This window comes from Danio rerio, chromosome 12 (assembly GCF_049306965.1).
Source record: "Danio rerio strain Tuebingen ecotype United States chromosome 12, GRCz12tu, whole genome shotgun sequence".
NCBI lineage: Eukaryota > Metazoa > Chordata > Actinopteri > Cypriniformes > Danionidae > Danio > Danio rerio.
In genome coordinates, this window is record NC_133187.1 from 11,487,263 (window position 1) to 11,511,315 (window position 24,053).

At 35.1% G+C, this 24,053-nt stretch overlaps 1 protein-coding gene across 4 annotated transcripts in view; it reads left to right on the plus strand.

Annotated features, from left to right (window-relative positions):
• Positions 1 to 24,053, plus strand: part of raraa (retinoic acid receptor, alpha a) — a 324,831-nt gene that overhangs the window by 100,494 nt on the left and 200,284 nt on the right. For 2 of the 4 annotated variants that reach the window (XM_073917404.1, XM_073917405.1), the window contains exons 2-3: positions 16,630 to 16,665; positions 19,332 to 19,382. The gene's annotated coding sequence lies outside the window, so the exon portion shown is untranslated. Of the gene's footprint in view, positions 1 to 4,924; positions 4,961 to 16,629; positions 16,666 to 19,331; positions 19,383 to 24,053 lie in introns of all 4 variants that reach the window. The other 2 variants (XM_073917403.1, XM_005156052.6) reach the window with 2 other exon arrangements.

Genomic DNA, 24,053 nt, shown 5'->3' on the forward strand with positions numbered 1-24,053 from the left:
CAGCTGACTCTTAAAGGGAATGGGAGATGAGACTCTAATTGGTTTATTCTTAAAACACACCTATAACTCATTAAGAAAATAAACTCAACCCCTTTTAGACCATGCGCCGAAGCACAAGGCAAATTTCCCGTCCTTAAATTAGCAAAAACGCGTCCTGACACACCCTGAAAGCATTTGCGCCCTGCGTTTTGCGCTTTGCGCATGGATCGTCAAAATAGAGCCCTAGATCTTCATATACACTATTAAATACATTATTTGCAAGCTAGAGAAAAAAAAAACATTTTACACAATGCATTTACACTTGTGAAATGGAGGAAGAAACTGATCTATGAACTGTGTACTGTCAAGCTCTGACTAAGTCCCTTACATCAATAGTCTTTTCTGATCCTTCCTTTAACAAGCGGCCGACGAATCCTTGTTGAAAGCATGTCCACTGCTGAAGCACTCGTCAGAAAAATGATGGGAACGCAACACAATGCTGGGGTTATAATACTGAGGTATTTTTGCAGAAATAAACTAAAACCACTGAGTCATCATAGCCACATTATTGAGTAAGGAAAGTAATACTTTCCCTCACACTTCAGAGCACAGTGTCTATGCAACATGATTCAACGATGATCTGCTTCAGTGTTTGTCGTATTTTTCTTTCACCAGTGTTTGTGGACTGAGCCAGGGGTTTCAAATACCCGGGTCTGCATGCGCAACAAATGGGCGTGGCTTGAGTTTGGTATTGACGTCATGCCAACACGGCTAAATACTCTTTACAGCAGCGATTCATTTGAACCACCAAAAAATTGCCTCTTTTATAGATGAATAAATAGTTTTAAACACGGTGCACTTGCAGATTTAAGCTTTAGCTGGACATTTCACTTTAGCTGTGTTACACACTGCATGGGAAGTCATTTTCAAAAACTCATAATATGAGCTCTTTAATTGATGACCGAATTTAAATTTTGGATCGATAGATAGAGCTGAAAATATCATTTTTTTATTTTCCTTTCCCTTAAAGTAATGTACCGTATGTTTGACTTTGTGATTAGAGATTATTCAACCATTTCAGTTTCCATTTCCATCATCAAAAACTTACAGAACAGACTAAACATTTTTGGTCTTCTTCTTAAATTAGCAATTTGGAAATAATGGTTTCATCTTGGAACGTATTAACCCATCTAGCATGTTATGACTAAAAATAAAATAAATAATAAATTTATAAATAAAATCATATGAAATTGTGTTCAAGAGTTCACACTTAGCTGATGATCTATCAAAAGCTTGTTTGGCATACTGTCCCGGGAGAGAACCCCAAGCTCAAGGGATCCTTGAGCCGGGGGCTTCCTCCCTTTGGAAGAATACATGAGAAATGGGGTTAGACAAGGGGTTAGACAAGATTGTTATGCATGTTGTATATCTTTGGATGTTGGGAGGAAACTCAAGAACCCGGGGAAAACCCATGTAGTAACAGGCAGAATATACAAACTTCTCACAGAAATGCCTACCGGCCTGGCGGGACCAGGGCTGGCAGTGTTCTTGCTGTGGGGCTCACAGTGCTAACCACTGGGCCGCCGTGCCGCCCGATCAGTGGTAAAGGAGGAGAATAGGGGCGGAAGGGGAGTTTCTTCCAAACGAAGATAAAATGGACTGAAATCAGTGGTTATTTATAGTAGCTTAGGGGTCATATGATTGGAAGATAGTTATTAGCTAATACGAGACCAGTCGTGATAAATCATGCATAAAGCATGTGATCCTCTCGAAATTAGTTTATGAATAAACTTCACTTTGAATTACTCTGATTATGAGCAGAAGAATGAAACACTAGGGTTTCTGAGCATTTTAAATATATTTTTACATCAATGGTTGTTGTTCAGTCTATACACATATGCTGTAAAAATACAAGAACTCAATAAAAGCGAAGCAAAAAACATTTGGAAGAAAATACTATCGACATTTTTTGAATTCAAAATGTTATGTTTTATTTAATTTTATTTGCTGTTTCTTTATGTACTGCAGCTATATTATAACCAAGTGTAGCCAAAGACAGTCTTAATTCTTAGAAAGACAAATACAGTTTAATTAAACGCACATTTTTAATTAAATGAAAGAAAGTTCTTGTTATGGTCATGAGGATCATTAAATGTCTATTGAATGAAAGAGGTTAGCTGAGTTGATCAGTTGACTTGACTTAAAAAAGTGAGTAAACCCATTGACTTAAAAATGTGTGTGCGCTCATGTGTATGTGTGTTTTAGAAGGAGGTCTGTCTAATGCGATGTTGTATGCAGGACTAATGTTCAGGCAGTCTGTAGGGCAACCCCTGGTCATCAGAGTCAGGACCTCTCCTCGAACCCTGACACCATTATTGTGAGCCCATGATTTAGAATCAACCAAGGCAGAAATAGACAAGTGGCAAGTCTAAATGCATTTGGAGAAACAGGCTATTCACATTTGCACATGTGAAAACACCATAAATAGACAATCAGATTGTCTATTAAAATTATTTTGGAAAATGACACACACACACACACACACACACCAACACACACACACATGCACGCGGTGACCTCAGGATCATTTGTCTGATAGGGTCTGTCAGTGTGTGTTGTGTGTGTGCGTGATGGAGAGGTAATTGTTCAGCTCCAGGCTGGAGGGCTTGAGAGACGCTTGTGTTGCCTTCCTGTCCAGTTCATCAATGACTTTACAGATAGGCTTTTTGAAGCACATCCTGAGGAAACAGCTTTCAGACCAGTTTTGAAGGCACCATTATGTCATATCTAATGATCCACAAAATCCCAAGTTGGGTTTGAGCCATAAACAGGCAAATCTTTAATGTCAACCCTGACTCGTTGGAAATACGCCTGTTGTGGCATTTCTGTCAAATGATATTACGTAAAGTTACTTATTACACATTTTTCAACACATTAGGAACATTTTTAGTAATACATTTAACCAGCCCTGGTGTCTGAATCATAAAATGCACGTAGAAACGTTCCTAAAAAGTGAACATACACCAGAATATTTAGTTTAATTTATTCATTAATGATCATGGCTCATATGATAAATAATAAATAATTTAATAATAATTTTATGATAATAATAATAAATAATAATATAATATATTTTCCAGTGATGGGTTGTGGCTGGAAGGGCATCCGCTGCGTAAAAATGTGCTGGATAAGTTGGTGGTTCATTCCGCTGTGGCGATTTCAGATTAATAAAGAGACTAACTGGAAAAAAAAGAATTAATAATGTAATATAATTTTTAAATAATAAAATATTTTGAAATAATTATCATATTATAAATAATTATTTAAATAATAATTTAAGTTAAATACTTAAATAATTTAAATATTTACAGTTTGTAGATCACGACTTTTGCTTGGAGAAGTGGCATTTATGCACATTTCCACCCGTTTTGTGCGTATGCCATGTTTATAAATTAGACTCCAGATGAGTCTGAATCTATGAACATTTTAATTCAGTTGTTGTCAGAAATTAAATGCTAAGTGAGTGGTGCTAAAATGTTAGTGCAGAATGTAAGTTCCAGTGGTTGTAGGTATTGTACTGCTGGATCAAAACAAACACAATTGACCCTTCGCTGAGCCCCGCCCTTCTTAGTTACTGTTACTACGCCAGTCAAGCTTTCATGCTTGGCACCGCTTTTACAGTGTGTAAGCGCCGGTGTCAGACATTGCCAGGGATATAATCTCATTTTTGGCGAACAGGTGAGAAATCCTAGAAAGCCAGACAAAAAAGGACTGCAGTATGTTTTACAGGAGTATAATCACAACATAATAGGCAACCGATAAGAGAATAATTCAATCATAATTGAAGCTAGCTTAGCCTAGCTGCCTCATACGCTAACCATTCAACAGCTCAGCTCATGCTCAGCAGGAGAGGTGAAATTTAAAAATAATAACTAATTAAACTGTGAATTCTGTGAATTAAAATATAGCGTTACTAACCGACGAGGAAACACACATGGACAGCTTTTATATAGTTCATTCATAAAAAGAACAGCCAGAAAGGGGAAACTGATGGATTTGTGCAAAATATTAGCATCATTGACTCATAACAATGTACAGTAAGTTACCTATTACTGTCAGTGTGTTTGTGTGTTCTTTATAAATTACTGAAAAACAGCTGTTGGTAAAGTAAATTGATCGCAGCTGCTCAGTTTGTGATCATATCTCTGTTTTGTTCTGTTGATATTTATTTTCAAATATTCGTAACTTGAAATAGATGGAAATATGAAGTTCAGTAAAGTTAGCAACAGATTCGCAGATTTGTATTTTCTGGATCTATAATTCATGTCAAAATGACCTATTCGCTATTAGTATGACTAACGTTAGTCTTGTCGAAGGCTTAAACGAAGCATTGCTTATAATATTGAGCGAAAAAAAAGAGAAAAAAATAGCTGTGAAACATAACCTGCTTTGTATTCTATAGGAAGCACAGTTTAGATCTGTTTAGGGTAAGAGGTGTGTGAGTTATTGCCGTCGGTCAATGAATGTGTCAAGGATATCAAAACAAAACCAACTTAGCTCCGCTCTTTTAGCCCCACTCACAGAGCTTGATCCACGCTGGTATTTCTCCTCTTGGGTTTTTGGTTTTGACAAGAAAAAACCATCCCATCCAAACTTTTCCATAAGCACAATGGTATGGCCTGTTTCCCTCGCTCGAAAGCTTGACAGAGCCCCTCTGCGTAGCTACGGTTGCTAAGCCACGATTGGTGGGTGGTTGTTTTTGGGTGTGGCTTAGCAAAGGGTCAATTACAGGTTGCCAGATTGAGGACAGGAGCGAGTGATTTAAACAGTGTTCTAAAAAAAGCAACGGCACCTGATAGAAGGAATATTTTCCATATTAAAAGGAGTTTTTGTCCTAACCAACACCTTTAATCAATATATTAAAAATGGCTTTTATTTCTCACAGGTGAACAACAGAAAACTACGACAATGATCACCTCGGGTAAACCTCATGTGCTTTATTCAATGCTAAATGCTAACGAAGCGTGTTGTTAGGACACGCGGTAACCTGCTCACCTAATGTTTACGTTCGCAATATTTATATCATATGCTAATTAATAACCTCATGTGGAACTGAATCTGTAATTTCGGAGTCTGCTACAGTCCACCAGAGGTCGCATTTCGGTCACGAACGCATGCTTTCAGAGCCTTTCTCAATGAATGAATGAAATACACGATTTTCCACAAAGGCAGCCCGGGGTGCAAAAATACAACTGGCTAAACTGCCATTGGGCAGGTTAAAATTACCAAAACAAAGACAGCGTTCCGGCACGGAAAAAAAAACAAAAACATTTTCAATGCAGAATATTTGACTTCAGCATTGTTTTTCAGATAAACAAGAATGTTCTGTGTTTCTTAAATATCTGCAACCATATTATGGTATTTTTATGCTTTAGAAGAGTCAAATGTTTAGATACGACAGCTTTCATGCTCTATTACTTTTACAAACAATTTTCCTTCCATACGAAATCTACCATAAACCTGACCCAAATCAAATAGAGATGAAAATGGAGATTTATAAGTCTTGGACTCTTTTTTATTTTTTTTTCTCTCCACAAATGCAGTATACCAGTCGGGCTGCCAAAAACTTTACTCAATTTGAAAAGCAATACATATGGATTCGGTTATGTGATGCAACGTCACAGTGTATTAGATTGCACTGTAGTGAAAGTATTTTGAGATCATAAAACACAATTGTGCAAGAAGCTATGTAAAAGAAATTTTCAAAATACTGGCCTCATAGTCACAACTTATTTGAAATGAAATGTAAGTTGCTGTTTAACTGTCACTATTGCTCATTTCAGCTAGAAACTGCAGGGATTTCTATGTAGATTTGCCAAAATCGGCTTGTTTTCTATTAAACTTACTTTGAGCATCTTTATACAAAGTATTAAGCTGAAAATGTGTAAAAGTGGCTTTAAGGATTAATTGTTAGAATTTTATTTAAAGGGATTGTTCACCCAAAAATGAAAACTACCTCATCTTTTACTTTTCCTCATGTGGTTTTAAACCTTTATGAGTTCCTTTATTCTGTTGACCACAAAAGAAGATTTTTGACGAAAGCTGGTTGCTGGGACGCATTGACTTCCATAGTTGGAAAAAAGAAAATGCTATGGAAGTCAATGGGGCCCAGCAACCAACATTCTTCACACTATTTTCTTTTGTGTTTAAATGAAGAAAGAAAGTCAAACAGGTTTCGAACAACTGAATGGTGAATAAATGATGACAGAATTTTTGGATGAACTATCCCTTTAACTAACCAAACAACAAATTTCACACACAGTAATTACGCAGCCTTTAAACAGCAGAGGAAACCATATGAAGAGACCGTAGAGCTTCTTTAGTACAGAATCTACTTATACATTCATACAGGATTTATTTCGATCTGGGGTTTGATGTATTAATGTCTATTTGTGTTGTAGTTATGTAACTGTTTTTGTGTGTATGCGTTCATGTGTGTGTGATTTGGAGTGGATTGATGGCTATGTATCAGACTAATGGAAAGCAATAGCTTTTTACAAAGCTCATATACAGCCGAATCTGTAGTGCCCTACATTAACACATGCACACACACACACACACACACACACACAAACACACACACACACACACACACACACACACACACACACACACACACACACACACACACACACACACACACACACACACACACACACCATGCCATGCCATTGTCCTGCACACTTGTGGTGGTTTCTGTCTATCGCAATACACAATAAATGCGCTATATAAAAAGTTACATTACATTACATGAGGATTATAGTATATGAATGCTGGTTGATCAATAAAGAGTAAACCTAAAATAATACAAATACAAAAAAGTCTCTAATACTTTTATTAGTAACCCCTTTTATAAAAAGTAAAACAGATCTTAGTTTGTCAGAGTTGTTAAATGGGAAATGAATGGTGTGATGATGCAATAACATTGTGTAATCGGTTATCTATGGTGAATGAAGGTAATTTGGAAAATTTTTCCCCCACTATCAACTGCTGCAATTTTCTACGATTGCCACTCCAAGCAATACTTTAAGTGAACAGATGAGCCCTTAATCCATGGAGGTCTTATTTCTCTCAATGGCAGCTGCTCAGCTTGTGCATGAAGCACAGAATGATATGACCTGCATCCCGCATCTTTACTTCATTTGCACCTAGTTACAGAAAATGTCCTAAATGTTTTTTGCAATAAAACTTTAAATAACCACAATTTACACTTATATTTGTAATGTTCAAGGACTAGATTTTCTTAAATAAATAAATAAAATAAAGTGAAACACTGTAAGAGTTTCCTTTAGAATCAAAATTTACAGTATGGAGAGTATTCAATTGAATAGTCAAGCATCATTTTCTTAGGCCCCATTCACACGGGGCTTCAGCGTCAACGCTTGACAGAAGGCGTGTCTGAAGTTGGGGCTAAAGCGATCGTCATAGCAGCGTCAGCCAATGAAATTCAGTCATAGGCCACTGTCTAGCTGGTGTTTTTGCACACAGCGATCTGATTGGCTGACGCTTCCGTCGGCGCTTGAAAAGTTGAGCTAGTCCCAACTTCTGCTGCAAGCAACGCCTCTGAAGCAGCGCCGACGGATTCACAATGCAAATCGGCAAAGCCTGATGTCACTCATTTAAAGTGAATGGGAAGTGTTGACGCTGACGCTCTGTGTGAATGGGGCTTTAGGTTTGCAGGGGTACCCAGAGATTACACTTAAATATCATTTGGTGTAGTTACACAAAATAGTTTTCAATTGAATATGTAAACCTTTCATTCATGACACAACAATAGTGTTATGAAGATCTAAAAAGTCTTTAAAACAGATTTTTGCAATTTGACACTACAAAAAGACATGATTATGTGAAAATGTACATCAATATTATGTATATACAGTAGTCATGTCCGAGTACTTACAATAACAAACAGCTAAATCAACTAAAATGCACTAAATTACCATATATGTGCAGAGATTTAGTGTTTTTTTTTTTTTTTTTTTTTGATATAATGGCATCACTAGCTACAGGTCTAATGTGCATAATTTAGCATTTGATCATTGCCATGAATCAGTAAGAACCAAAATGGGTCTGAGAAAGACGAAGACAATCTTTTTTGTTTTAAGCAACGTTTCAGTGTTGTGTAAACATTATGGATGCAACAATACAGTTAGCCTACGGTTCAATACATACCTCGGTTTTTAACATGGTTTTCGGTTCGGTTCTCATGGCTTTACGCATGTTTTTTTTTTTTTTTAGGTTAAGGATTTATTGCAATACTCCTCTTGTTTTACTTAAAATCCCCCCCAAAAAAGTACAGTAGTTCCTAGTGTATTGTATAAAAAAATGAACACTGAAATCTCGCAGCTGCTGGTAGCCCATGTACAAACTGTGGAACACATAAAATCCTACACTCTGAAAATAAACATACATGTGAAGTTAATAAAGGTAAATTGGTAATTTCAAATAAACACATTTGTACTTAAGTAAACATAAATAAACCATCTTAATTATCTCGGTGCTAAAAAAATGCTAGACTGTAGTCTGTAACGCGGATCAAGTGCTTTTATAAAATGACAAAAGCCCGCATCTCCAATCACCTAAAACGACTGCAAATCTTTAGCAATAAACACCCGCACTGCCTTTGTTATGTTTATGTCTCTCGGAACCAGTTGGGTATGTTTGCTTGAAAGATTCAGCGAGTGATTGTTGCTATTTGGAGGACTTTATTACCTTCTCTGCTATCCTATCTTCAGACAGTGATATTGCTTGAGTCATTGCTGCAGTCATGGTTATACGTGTAAAACAATGCTTGCACAGAGTTATTTTTGTTTACTTTTTTTCTTTTATTGGCATTATACTTACATGCAAAACCAAAATGTCCTCACCGCAGATTTGAAAGACGCCGGCGCTTTCTCGTACTGTTGCCTCAACATCACTTCACCGCCACTGGCAATGTTAAAGTGTGGAATGATGGTCAAGTGCTCCCTAACTTTCATCTCAGCTCATGGACTTACAGGCACACGCAGTCAATTCGGGGAGATATGAAACGCACATAAAATATTTAAACGCAAAACCGAGAAAACCGCAATTCACAAGCGCGTATTGAACCGTGGAGGTCGCACCATACGGTTCAATATTATAACAGTGGCATCCCTAGTAAACATACTGTATTTTCCACTGTTTTCAGATTTAATTTATTATAATGGAAATGATACTGCTGTGCTGTGTTCATTGGTAAAGGTTTTGCTTTTAATGGATTATAGTTTAAGTTGCCTTGATTCATCAATCGTCGTTCATTATTCATCAAATAATGAACAAAGTAATGGGGTTAGACAAACCATATTTTTTTTTACCAACCACACACAAGCCTCTCCTACAAATGAGCACTAGAATAATGATCGCCAGCCCTATGGTTTCTGTGCAGCATTGCCAAAAATGCCATGAGTACAAATGTTACAATTTACTCCACCCACAGTGCAAGTTGTAACAGACAGGGGGTTATTTGTAACAGATGCATTTAAAGGCAGATTTCACACAATTAAATTAAATTCATTCATTCATTCATTTTCTTGTCAGCTTCGTCCCTTTATTAATCCGGGGTCGCCACAGCGGAATGAACCGCCAACTTATCCAGCAGGTTTTTACGCAGCGGGTGCCCTTCCAGCCACAACCCATCTCTGGGAAATAATTTAAATTCAGTTTACTTTAAATAGTAGCTATATATATATATATATATATATATATATATATATATATATATATATATATATATATATAGCTATATACACTCAGGAGTTGGCTCATTTCTTTTTTATTCTACATAGGACAGAATGTTTATGTGTTTATTTGTTTATTGGATAAACACGTTTGCATTATTATCCATTATTATACAATGCATTTATTTGCATTATTAGCAATAAAATATTTTTTATCTATTAAAACAATATTTTCTATTAAAAAACATTTTATTTAAAAAGTTCTCAACGTTACACTCAAACTAAAAAAATATATATTTTGCTAGTTTAATTGATGTCCAACAGTGTGTGGCTTAATTGTAACACCCTGTTACAACTAACCCCGCTGTTTCATGTTTTACTCAAAACTGTCTAGCGGTCATTGTGTGTTTTTTATATCTTTCAAAATGGTTCCATCTTTTAGCCTAGAAGACGGTGATCACAACAATATAAGATTTTACTAACATACTTTCACAAATTTATTTTTTTAAATAAAAATATATCAACTATAATAAAAATACTTTTATGCTGCAAAAATAGTTTCTCCTCTGTTTCTCATCCAAATTTCGCCGAATTTTTAAAAATAATTTGCAGGAAGATGTCTGCTGACAGTGTGGTGAAAACCTCAGAAGCAAACCCTGAGCAAATACCTTAACATTCCGTGTTACATTTAACCCTGCGTTACTTTGTGCCTTGCGCTCCCCTATACCAACCCCAAACACACACACAGACACGCACAATGATATTCTGCTTCTTACACTTTTATGAATACTGTCTTGCTAAAAACATTATAAATGCAGGTACTTTTAGCATGAGGAAATATACCCTTTACTTTAGTCAAAAACTAGTGGTGTCCTCTGATTAAACATTGGTGATATCCGCTTGTTAAGAGTGACGTCACGCGAAGCGGCTTCCGGGTCCAAGCGCTCTATTCAACTGAATGGGGAGATTCATGAAATGGTAATAAACTTTTTCAAAGCGATTTATTGCTTTCGAAAATCACGATCGCAGTATATATGTCCATGCCTAATATCTGATGGCCAGAAAGTGATTATTTTTTTTATAAATTATTAAATTTTTGGTATTTGTTATGCAGCAAGCCCAGAGATTGTTGTGTACACTGATTTTATATAAAATTACCTTTAATGTGTGATAGGAATAAAACGTGATCATAAACGAATTATTTCTCCACTCAAATGAGTGGCGGCTTGGACCCGTAAACAGTATTACATACGTCACAAACACGTCACCACTTAACAAGCGGATACTCCATGCTGATGAGGGGAAAACCTAGATATTAGCAGATTTTGCTGGTTTATATTAGAGGTTTAGTCAAGGCATGTCATTTTGACCTGAAGAGTGAATGGTGTACACAGAATTTTAAGACAACAGGAGGTTTTAAATAGAGCAATCAATTACTGAATAATGCTGTATTTTATCAAACATTTTCATTTTCTTTAAATATACTTATCATTCGTTCATACTTTTGCCATTGCTTTTAAATCAACACCAATGCATTACATTCAAATACTATAATTGTATCAGTTTATAATGAATAAAACTGCTGTAACTGATTATTTTGTTTTTCAAACAAACTATAAATATGCGCACAAATAGTCTGGAGTGTTCATACATTCTGTTCTTGTAAGAAGACATCAGTGAATGTCACAGCCTTTGTGGAAAGATGAGTTATTTCCAGCGTGAGTGATAAAAACATTGCCATTTATTTCAGAATCAATCGAATTTAAAGACCTTTAATGCATTAAATTAGCACACTTATAACAAACACAATGTTACAACATGTGTAAAAGCTGAAATAGTTACAGGCCTTTACATGTGAACAATCTTAAAGGCTTTCCATGTGAGAAACAACTGAGATATTGACGAGATCTTATTTGTTGTTCTTCCTTCCTACGAGTCCACAGCAGTGATGGATGGATTGATGGTGCTGACAGAGGAGCGTCAGGACAGAGAAGAGAAATAACAGGCAGTAAACTAAAGAAATGTGTGTGTTTGTAAAGGCCTTTCCCTCTGGAGAGACGCCAGCAGTGCAGCCAACTTTCTGAATTTAAACCACATGGTCTCACTGACTGGCATCAACACACACACACACATTCACACACGTGTTGGAGCACATGTTCAACTTCTGTTGTCCACCCACACATACAACCAGCAGCAAGTACACACACACACACACACACACACACACACACACACACACATACACACACACACACACACACACCGCACATACACACGCACACAGAGTATATAATTGACTGTGAGCTGATGTATTATTCTGACCTACATTACTGTGTGTGTGGATGTGATGGACTTGGTAGGTGCTGAAGGCTGTATAATGCTTCAGCACAGTCAATTCTGTCATTGTTTGTCTCACAAACGAGCTTATGTCTGTCTCTCTCACACACACCTGTAGGTTTAATTGCACATTTTTTTTTACGTTTACACTTTTCGTATATTAATTTGCCAAATATAATGGGTTTTTGTAAGTAAGCTAAGAATTAAACAGAATTATATAGTGTGCACACGCTACAAGAGGTTGTGTTTCAGGGATTTTCCCATGGTTACCAGTTGTCCTTTAAACTACTAATTTACCATAATCAATTTACTTCAACATTCAGTCTAAAGTCGATTACTGATTATATCATTTTGAGATTTTACACCTAACAGATACAGCTGAAATCAGAGTTATTAGCCCCCCTGTTTATTCTTTTTCCCAATTTCTGCTTGATGGAGAGATTTTTTTTCAACATATTTCTAAACATAATAGTTTTAGTAACTCATTTCTAATAACTGATTTGTTTTATCTTTGCCATGATGACAGTAAATAATATTTTACTAGATATTTTTTAAGACACTTCTATACAGCTTAAAGTGACATTTAAAGGCTTAACTGGGTTAATTTGATTAACTATTCAGGTTAGGGTAATTAGGCAAGTTATTGTATAAGAATTGAAAAAAAAAAAGCTTAAAGGGGCTAATAATTTTGATCTTAAAATGTCTTTCTTTTTAAATGAAAAAGTGCTTTTATTCTAGCCAATATAAAACAAATAAGACTTTCTCCAGAAGGAAATTTTTATTTTTTTATTTTTTTATGCTCTGTTAAACATCATTTGGAAAATAATTAAAATAGAAAAAAAAATCAAAGGGGGCTAATAATTCTGATTTCAACTTTACATCAATTTCTAGCACTGTTTGCTATTTGAACGATACCATAGTTTAAAGTATGCAATTAGTTACTAAAAGAAACCTGATGATACTGAATAGAACTCTAAAACATAATCCAAGTACTAATGATGATGTTAATGATCGTAGTAATGATAGTCCAAAATATGAAGTAAAGCAGTCACAGTGAATAAACATGGAAAAAAAAAATACATATGCAAAACTTATTGTGACTAGGTCAGTGGAAAATTCAAAAAGATCAAAAGGACACGAGGGGCCCTATCAATTAAATATCTGGAGCAATGAGGTGCAAGACATGTCAAGGTGCAATTATGTCATATATATGTGGACTCGTGGTCCGAATTTACATAAAACACTTTTTCCTTACTGTTTTTTAATCCATATTTAACAGAGAAAACTTTTTTTGAACGTGTTTTGACTATCAGAGAGTAGAAACAACATTTTTTTCCCATTTTAGACAGTTAAAAATAGTGTTTGAGACATTTCATATGCTGCAAAGTAGATGCAGGAGGACACTGAATGTCTGTATCAGCATAAAACATTCAAAGTATTTTAAATAGCCACTTAAGAGCTGAAATGTGCTGTCCACGTATGTGGCCACTCAAGCCCTAGGGGGTTAAAATGAGCTGAACCATCATAATTTTTGAGATTTGTGTGGGACAACTTCATTGTTTTAGGTTAAATCCACTTAAATTTGTAAAAACAATTAAGTTGACTTAATCAGTTTGTGGCGGCTCACAGCAAGTAGGTTGCTGGTTCGAGCCTCGTCTGGGTCAGTATTTCTGTGTGGAGTTTGTTCTCCTCGTGTCTGCGAGGGTTTCCTCTGGGTGCTCTGGTTTCCCCCACAAGTTCAAAGACATGCACTATTTGGTGAATTGGGTTGGCTAAACTGTCCGTAGGCTATATGTGTGAATGAGAGTGTAAAACTGCGTAAAACACATGCTGGATAAGATAGCGGTTCATTCCGCTGTGGCGACCCCTGATTGATAAAGGGACTAACGTGAAAAGAAAATGAATGAATAATTGATTTGTGTGAAGGAATTGAAGGAATTTTCTGCAGTGTTTAAAATGCCAACTGCTTTAATTTCGTGACTGACATTCTAAAACATATGCCTGAGTAATTGGTGGTTCATTTTGCTGTGGTGACCCTGATAAACCAGGCAATAAGCAGAAGGAAAGGTTGAGTGAGTGTTATAAATTGAAATGTATAATGTATAAGTAACTGTTCAAAATGTATCAAAGTGTATTTTCCATAATATTTTTATTTTTCGTTTTCAGTTTGTACACATTAAAATAAAACATTTTACAAACATTTTACAACAATAACAACCTTGTTGTATTTACAAATTTTACAAAATATTATAGACCTCTATTATAGATATATATATATATATATATATAATAAAAACTAAAAGCAAACAAACAAACGAACAAACAAAAAACTAAAAATAAAAAACAATAAATAATAAATAAATAAATAAATAAATAAATAAAAGTAAAAATCATTAATGGTAATCTATTCAAACACGACAATTAAAATCATACTGAGTACTAGGTACAGCAAATATATATTAAAGAATGTATCAATACAGAACTATAAAGCTGGAACTGCATTATCCATCAAAAATTATTCATTAACTTCTTCCTCTGTTAATTCCACTTCTTTGATGTAACTTATGAAAGGACTCCATATGTTTTCAAATACATGTTGTTTAGCTTTTAGTATACAAGTTATTTTTTCTAATTGCAGAATTGAAAACATTTGTCTTATCCATTGAGTAGAGTTTGGTCTTTGCGTCTTTGTCTTTTGGTATAAAGCAAGCTGAGGTCTATAAATACTTGTTCGCTTCTACTATAGTTTGACTCCTCTGGGTATGAACCTAACAAAAAGTCAAAGTGTATTTTAAAGGACCTGTCTGGTCCCAGCACAGCAGATTTATTCCCAATCACCTGTTTCTTGTCATCCCTGCCTGTCTGTATCTCTCTCTCTGTCTGTCCGCAATGTTATATCTGTGTTTTTTTAATCTGCAAATTGTTGGTAAATCATTTCCATGCTCATTGGTGGTGTTTGGGAATTTGCTGTTTAGTAAATCTGGCCCATAAATTAGAAGCAAAGTACCAAAGTTGAATTTTTGGACAGAGTATCCCTTTGAGACAATCAGTTTGGATTGCTTTTGTTAGTTTTTTCACATGTAGTTGGATCATATCGTAGTAAACTGTATACAACATTTCAGATTTGAGAATATAACATTTTTATTTCAGTTAGCAAGCTACTGTCTGTCTTTCTGTCTTTCTGTCTGTCTGTCTGTCTGTCTGTCTGTCTGTCTGTCTGTCTGTCTGTCTGTTAAACATAACTATAATTCTGATGTGTTTGGTGTGTCTGCAAAATCAGTAATATTAGAGTCCATTTTGGTTTAGATGCTGTCACAGAAGACAGGCAGCTTTCTTGGTTTTGTCTCTGCAGATGAGAAAAACTCAGACAAAGCAACATGCGAGACTCACGCACACACACACTCAGACACAATGGACATTAGTCTCTCAGCTTGTGTCAGACTAGAGGGGATGGATGAATGAATGCTACAAGGGAGGAGGGATGAAAAATGGACCTCGTCCTGTTTTTCTTTTCCCCAGCCCCCTTCCTCTCTCTTTTCCCCCTGCCTCTTCCTTTCCTAACCGCTTTGCATTGTTTTATTCTCCTTTAGTTTTTTCCTTTTTTTTATACATACACAAGCACATTTTATCCAATAAAATAATTACTCATTATACACCTTGCAAATTGTCTTGCACTGTGCATTGTACATAGCTTGCATAACTCAAATGAAAACCTCTCATGCCCATATGTGAAATGCTGAATTCTGTATGGCATATTTTCCATTTTTTTTTTCAAACTAGTTGTTAAGGGCTAGTTTTCCCAAAAATAAAATATTGGTCTTTATCTTTCAATTTAATAGCTAGATTTACCAAACACGGCTAATTCCAAAACACCACCAATGGGCATGAAAATTTCTGTAGATGATTTACCAACATTGTGCAGATTTAAAAACATAGATTTAGAGTTGCAGTATGTAAGTTTGACGACGAAGACTACAGAATGCACAAGACATGTTACTTGTATACTTTTGAATGGGGATAAGTGTAACAGTCACTATAGCGAATGAAGGCCCGCCTTTTAGTACAGGAGCCAATCAGCGATCGCTATAGAATGACAGTTCTCCGGGGCAGGGGCTCAGACAAGACGTGAGTTACTGCAGATTTTGTGTGATACGAACATTTAGAAATGAAACTGAATAGATAGTCGTTGTTTAATTTGATTGTAATATGGAATTTAATCGTAAGCTTGGCAAGCAGTTTTGGAGAATTTGATGTTTCCACATTCAAACAGCATGCCATACTGCCCGAGAGGCGCTTCAAAGATGGCCACCGAATGAAATGACTTGCCTTAAAAAGACTTTGTTTGACATCCAGGGGTTGAAGTAAGTATTGCACTCCTGGATTGAAACAAACGCAAGCGCAGGTTGCCAGATTGAGGACAGGAGTGAGTAATTTAAACCATGTTCTAAATTAAAGCAACGACACCCGATAGAAGGAATATTTTCCATATTAAAAGGAGGTTTTGTTCTAACCCGCACCTTGAATTGATGTATTAGAAACGGCTTCTTTCTCACAGGTGAACAACAGAAAACTATGACAATGATCACCTCAGGTAAACCTCATGTGCTTTATTTAGTGCTAAATACTAACAATGTGAGTTTGAATGCCATTTTACAGGACATTTATTGCTATATACTGAAAGCAGCAGCAGATATTGAAAATAAAAGTGAACATTTGAAACTTTGAAATTGTGAAATAATGCAAACCAACACTTAGTGATTCAGCATTTACATTTGATTAGGTTAAATAAGGTTAATATGTATTAAACAGATTATAAACTTTACCATTTCATGAGTGAGTGCATATTCTGTACTTCTGAAGGGTTGTAAATAAATTTCTGTCGTGTTTCGTCTGGTGCAAACAGCCAAATTGCTCATCACTGCGTAGCTCATCATGAAGTGTGTTGTTAGGACACATGGTTACAATGTAACCTGCTCACTTAATGTTTACATTCCTATTATTTATATCATTTGCTAATTAATAACCTCATGTGGAACTGAATCTGTCATTTTCAGGGTCACATATCGACAAAAAAAAAAAAAAAAAAAAAAAAAAAAAAAAAAATATATATATATATATATATATATATATATATATATATATATATATATATATATATATATATATATGTTCATTCATTCATTTTCCTTTGGTTTAGTCCCTTCATTCATCGGATAACTTATTTAGCATATATTTTACACAGCGGATGCCCTTTCAGCTGCAACCCAGGTCTGGGAAACATCCATACACTCTCTTTCACATACATCCACGACTGACAATTTAGTTTGTTTAATTCACCTTACAAAAAAAACTCACAAACCATTTCCCCTTTCGGATGAAGTTCATACTTAATGAAACTTATCGAACCAACGCATACAGGAGGACGAACTGGGTGGGTTGCAGCATTAAGCTTTAATCTTAAAACTTAGATTAAATAAAGATTTATCTGCTCAATCACCAATCCATTCTCCAAATCATTTGTCCTATATTTTTTTCAAACCATTTGTCCTATATTGCATTATTTTATTTTATTTTGTTTTATTTTATTTTATTTTATTTTATTTTATTTATTTTTTTAATTTGCAGTTTAGCTAAACTTTTGCATGGTAGTGTATGGTTTGAGTTGATTTACCAATAGCGTATTCACCTAAATCATAGCAACCAAAGCAAACCCAAGCGAACATGGGGAGAACATTCAAAGTCCACACAGAAATACGAACTGACCCAGCCGGGATTCAAACCAGCGACTTTCTTGCTGTGAGGCGACAGTGCTAACCACTGAGCCACTCTGTTGCCCAAAAATATATGTATGCCTGTTTATTTTTTGGCCAAAAATAGACATGTTCACAAAATGGACAAGCATTTTAAATACTGTATAAGTAACCATGAGACAGCAATAAAAACCTTTTACATGCAAAGATGAAAGAATTCAGAACTGGACAGCACCCATGTGCTCAGCTCATTCACCTTCTTACAATTACTTAGAGGAGATCAAGTGAATACCAACTGTATTTATGTGAGATCTTCATATAGATATCAAACTATTTCTGTTGGCTACGCAGTGGCGCAATAGGTAGTACTGTCGCTTCACAGCAAGAAGGTCGATGGTTTGAGCCTTGGCTGGTTCAGTTGGCGTTTCTGTGTGGAGTTTGCATGTTCTCCCAGTGTTCGCGTAGGTTTCCTCCACAGTGCAAAGACATATGCAGTGCAGGTGAATTGGGTAGGCTAAATTGTCCATAGTGTATGAGTGTGTATGGATGTTTCCCAGAGATGGGTTGGAGATGGAAGGGAATATGCTGCGTAAAAAACATATGCTGGATAAGTTGGTGGTTCATTCCACTGTGGCAACCCCAGATTAATAAAGGGACTAAGCCGAAAAAAAAGAAGAAATAAAACTATTCCTGTTTTTGATATTAAGGTGCGAGGAGAATGGCTCACATGCTGTCTGATAGAACTATGACTGCTGTGGTGGTACATGACTCAACATAATTGTTTGATCCAAGTCATCTTTTAATACCTGAAGCAAATTAAAAACAACCTATTTGGTAATCGATGTGTTCAGTTGACATGTAGAAAAAATAAACATTTAAGACATGCTTTTTAAAGTGTTAAATAATGACGAGAGACACCAGTAATTTGTGGAGTGTGCACAATAGTTATTTGTGTTGTGTGGGTAATTTAATTCCCATAAAATGTGTGTCAGACACACTCCTACAAAAGCATATTAAGTAAGTTTAGTTGCAAAAATAGCTATGTTCATGCATTTTCAGCATTTTTCTTCACCGCACAAGTTTAGTCAATACAGTACTTTTACTGGCTCTCTCATTTTTTTTTCTGTTTAAAAAATGCTAGCCATTAACACGTATTTTAGGATGTTTGTTCATTTGTTTATTCGTTCATTCATTTTTTAGCATTTACATTTACATTTAGTATGTTTTTTTATTGTTTTTCTTAATTCATTCAGTTTTGTATGTTTTCATACAAAGTGATATAATCAGCTGGCCAGCAATCTTTATCATTTTAAAAGTTTTAATTCTGTATGCAACATTTTTTTTTCTTAAGGGAAACAAAGAACTAAAGAGGAGGGTCAACCGAACATCTCAAATATTCTTTCGGAACAGACTAAATGGAAGATATAACAGTAATAGCTTATGTGTATAACATGTTATTTGCAATATAACTTTGTTATAACAAGTTTTGTCTTTTTCTCTCCTATAGAAAGAAATGCAACTTCAAAAGACTTTTTCATCGCAAGACAACCACAATAAGGTATGATTTTTTTATTATTTATAATTGTACAAAGTTTGCTAGTGTACCCTAAAACTAAAAACAAGTCAGTATTTTTGTAGCTTCATCATAAAATCAGTGAAAATTTGGTTATATCCTAAAATATGTGACTAAAATTAGCTCATTAGGTTTTAACATTTTTGTTATGAAATAAAACATCTCAGAATTAAGCTAGTGACAAGGCACTTCAGATTGACGAATGAAATGAATGGGATTTTGTGGACAGCCTAAGAAAAATCCTGCCTGATAAGCATGCAATAAATAAGTGAGAAAATAATATGATTGCTGGGGATGAGCAATAATTTGCACCTCTGTTATATAGTGAATAGTATGTGTAAGAGCTGATATTGAAAAAACACTCTTCACTGATGTTCTATACAGTAGCTTGTGATTTGACTCTCAATTATCTCAATAGGTTTATGATGTTATGATGTTTTTTTGGACTGGAATGGCTTTAACTGGTTAACTGGTTATACCAGCCTGATCTCACGAGGTTAGGTTTAGTGGCTAGTTCGTACAAATTCGTACGAGTTGAGTCATACGAAAATTTACAATTTTAAAAAGGAGATGTGGCACCCAACCCGACCCCTAACCCCAACAGTCATTGTGTGATGAGCAAATCATATTAAATAGTACAAGTTAGATCGTACGAATTCATACAAATTAGCCACTAAATCAAAAAGATACAAATTGCCGTGAGATTGCGTTGGTTATACACAAAATGGTACTGATATTAGATTATTTTCATGCCATATTATTACTATTTTTAAACATTCTTGTAAATTATGTAAAAAAAAAACATGAAGTCTCTTTTGAGTGTGAAAAATTTTAATTTTAGCAGATCTGGTTGTCTTTTAAGTTTTCTTTTAACATTCCTCGTTAAATACCTGCAATTGTCTGAAACATATTGGTTTAAAATGACCTATTATTTCTACTTACGCTAATTTATGTATTTCATTGATGAGGAATTGAGTCTTTGCTACTTTGTTACTTCCTAATGCGTTGCCCTTGTTGCTGAATGTAGGATAGAAGTGGTGGTGGCAACCTCTAACAATGACAGCATAATTTGACATGCCTTATTATTAGAATGTTGCATGCATGAAGATCGCTGGTTCGAGTCCTGAGTTTTGAGATTTATTTCTGTGTGGACGATCCAAGGACATGAAATATACAGTGCTCTGCATAATTAAGTACACCCCATTTTGAAAATGAATATTTTTCTCCATTTCTCAGTGAGTATAGGCAATGTATTTCGGTGCATTTAAACAAAACAAATTTATTAAACAGATATATTTATTCAAATAATATTTGTCACCAAAAAAATTTTGAAATTTAAAGAAAGAACTATTAAATTCAAGAAAAATAATGCAAAAAAATTACAACCTACAAAATTCAACTAAATTTTTCACTTTTTTCTCTTGATTTTTCCTCTTTTTAAAATTTGTATTTAATATTTTTCTATAACATACATTTGGGTGTATTAGTTTCTAGACCGTTATCGTAAGTTATTTTGTTAGATAAGCTTCAGATTTGGCTTCAGTACTGACTAATCTAATGTATATGCACAAATATATTACTGTATGGCTTACTATTAAAGATATGAATTTAAAAGGTTGATTTGTAAAAGCTGTACTTATTTATGCTAAACACTGTATTGGGTAAAACAAAATTGGCCTTAGTGTATAAGTGTGTGTGAATGCGAGAGTGTTTCCCAGTCCTGGGTTGCAGCTAGAAGGCCATATCCTGTGTAAAACATAAGCTGAAAGAGTTGGCAGTTCATTCTGCTGTGGCGACCCCTGATAAATAAGGGAACAAGCCGAAGAACAAATATTATTAGAATAGCCCTGATCATACTTATATATACAAAGTAGGCCGTTCAGACAAGTTCTTAGTGACATTTACATTTACCCACTTAGCAGACACTTTTAAACAAGTTGGATAAAGAAGCACTGCAAATCAGAGAGTAGCATACACTGTTAGACATTTCTGTAAATTACACAGTTATTTACTGTATTTCACCCAGTGTAATACTCCAAATTCCTTTTACGGTAAATAACTGTATTTACCGTTGCATTATGGGAATTTAGTGTGACGTCGAACAACATATACAGCGATGTACTGTATTTGTAAAAATTCGTGTATTATACTGTATTTTCCACAACTGCTTCAACGCCACCTTGCGGCGATTCGACTACTCTGCACCACATTTTGCCTGAGGACCCTGGAGCAATTCTGGAGGACAATTTATTAGTGTGCCTGAAGAACATACTGGATTTAACAAACTTTACTCTGGTAAGCTGAGGCAGTGTTTCATTTTACAGAATTTTTTGTGGACGAGAATAGAACAAAGTAAAGTATAAAGTTGGCTATTATTATTTTCTCTGGCTTGGCGTTATTTCGCCCATTTGAGAAATATATCATCTATTAAGATGTTACCTTTATTTAATTTATTACATTAACACTACTATTACTTTAAATAAGACTGTTTATGACTATTAGCCATTGTTCTCGTCATATCTTTTTATTTATTTACATAGGAACCGGTGTTGCAGCGGGTTTTGGTTTAGGAGGGAACCAGAGGTATGCAGACAGTTTTGGAGGACACTTAGCACAAGACAACGGTCCGGCAGAGAGTGTTTTCCCCCAGAAGAATATGAATGAAAGACCAACAAATAATCCAGGTAAAAGCGCGTCTGTCTGTGCTGACAACACTCGACATTGATTTGAGCACCTCTATTAGCATTTGTTTGCTCGGCAACATTGGCTGAAGCGATCTTAAAATGGTAATGTTAACTGTTAGCTAAACTGAGCTAAGTTTATACTGAATTGGACTCAAACTCATTTTAACGTGCAACGTTTAACTTATATTGATTTATACTATATATATTAGATGTTGTGAACTTATTTTTCTCTGGTTTAGAGTAACTTATAACGTTAGCTTGAGAAAATAACATCGCGACGTAACCTATAAGAACGTTAACGTAAATCTATAACGTTACAATATGCATAGTGGTAAAGTTGGTTTTATATTCGCACATTCGTTCATTTAGAAGACTATACTGTTTACCATGTTACTTTGAATATTCGATCAGAATTAGCATGCCAGTATGACTTGAAATCAACATTAACACTGTTTATTTGACCGTGAGCATGTTGTACTTTGATAGTCATTAGCTGCTAATATGATTTCGCTATTTAGAGTTTGCAAATAATACTTTTATGAAATTAAATTATTAAGGGGGAAGTCTGAATCTGCTAATATAAAACCAATTTTACCTCTATGCATTATGCTAATAACCACCTTTTTGCTATTTATTGTTTGCTAATTATTTTTTTATCACAACTCTTGACATTTGGTTTAACATAATTGTTACCATTATATTTTTTTCTGTTTAGATATGGCACTGGCACAGCAGCAGGTTTTGTCTGAAGAAACAAACAGCATTTCAGAGGAACATCTTGATCAGCACAGCCTTATGCTTAAAAAATAAGCAAGACCAGTAAGCAACCAAGGTAAACAAATAAAAAAAAGTTGTGTGGAGGTTGTGGATTGTAGCATGGTATTCTTATCTGTATTTTTGGCTTTTTTATGGTCTCAATATAAAATACTGGGAGCCTGCCTGTGCAAACTGGACCTCATACAACAGTAAGTACTGTACATCTATTTGTTTCTCAATATATTAACGTTACATTTAATACAAAATGTGTCACATGTTTAGTTGCTAGCTAAATAAAAAAATCGTTTTCCCTTTTTTATTAAACCATTTAGTAGTTTTTTTTTTCATCTTTGTTTATAATATTTTTTAGCAGATTGAGGTCTGTCATGGGTCAGACATTTCAAAATACAATAATTAGTATTGGGATACATGCATTTGTCTATGTATTAAATGTCTTTTTCCCCATTTCATGTTGCCTAAATATTTTGTAATAAATAAAATAATACAATTTTTTGTATAAATAATTCCAGAGGATGAAACAAAATGCACAGCAACAACCAGAGTGAGCCAGAAGAAGGCAGGAGAAGTAGTGAAGAGAATGACAACCATGAACAACAGTGTGTTATCCTTCTTTCACCAGCTAACTGAGAACTTGGATTAGGTGAGACACTCTCAATAATTGTATCAGTATTCAGTCTGTTTTAGTTTATTAGGAATACATAAAACAAATACTCTAATCTGTCCTGCCGTGAATCAACCCATCACAAATGCTACAATGTTTTTGTAAAACCTTGTTAGGGAAAAAAATAAACAGGACATTCTGGTTAGTTCTCTTTTAAACATGGTAGTGAGCAGGTTATGAGCAGGAGCCAGTTGCTCAGTACCAGCTGAAAACTACCCCAACCTAGCTGCCATGCTTCAAAATAATTAACCAGTATATGATTTATTTTTTTTAAACAAGCTTCTTCTATGCTTATGTTAGTCTGTTTGTCCTTATCCAGAGTTCTTCATAATCCTGGACTGGTCCAAATCCTGACCAGATGCTGTGGTGGTCATGGAGGAGTGAATCCTAAAAGACACACGTGATCAATGAGTTTCCGCATTGATCCAATGGGCCAGCCTGACCACCCGCTGGTGAACTTTCAAGCCTCCGGTGCCTAGACTGCGGCCTTGCACAAGTTTGGCTAGAGGAGAACTGGTCGTGCCCAACTGAGCC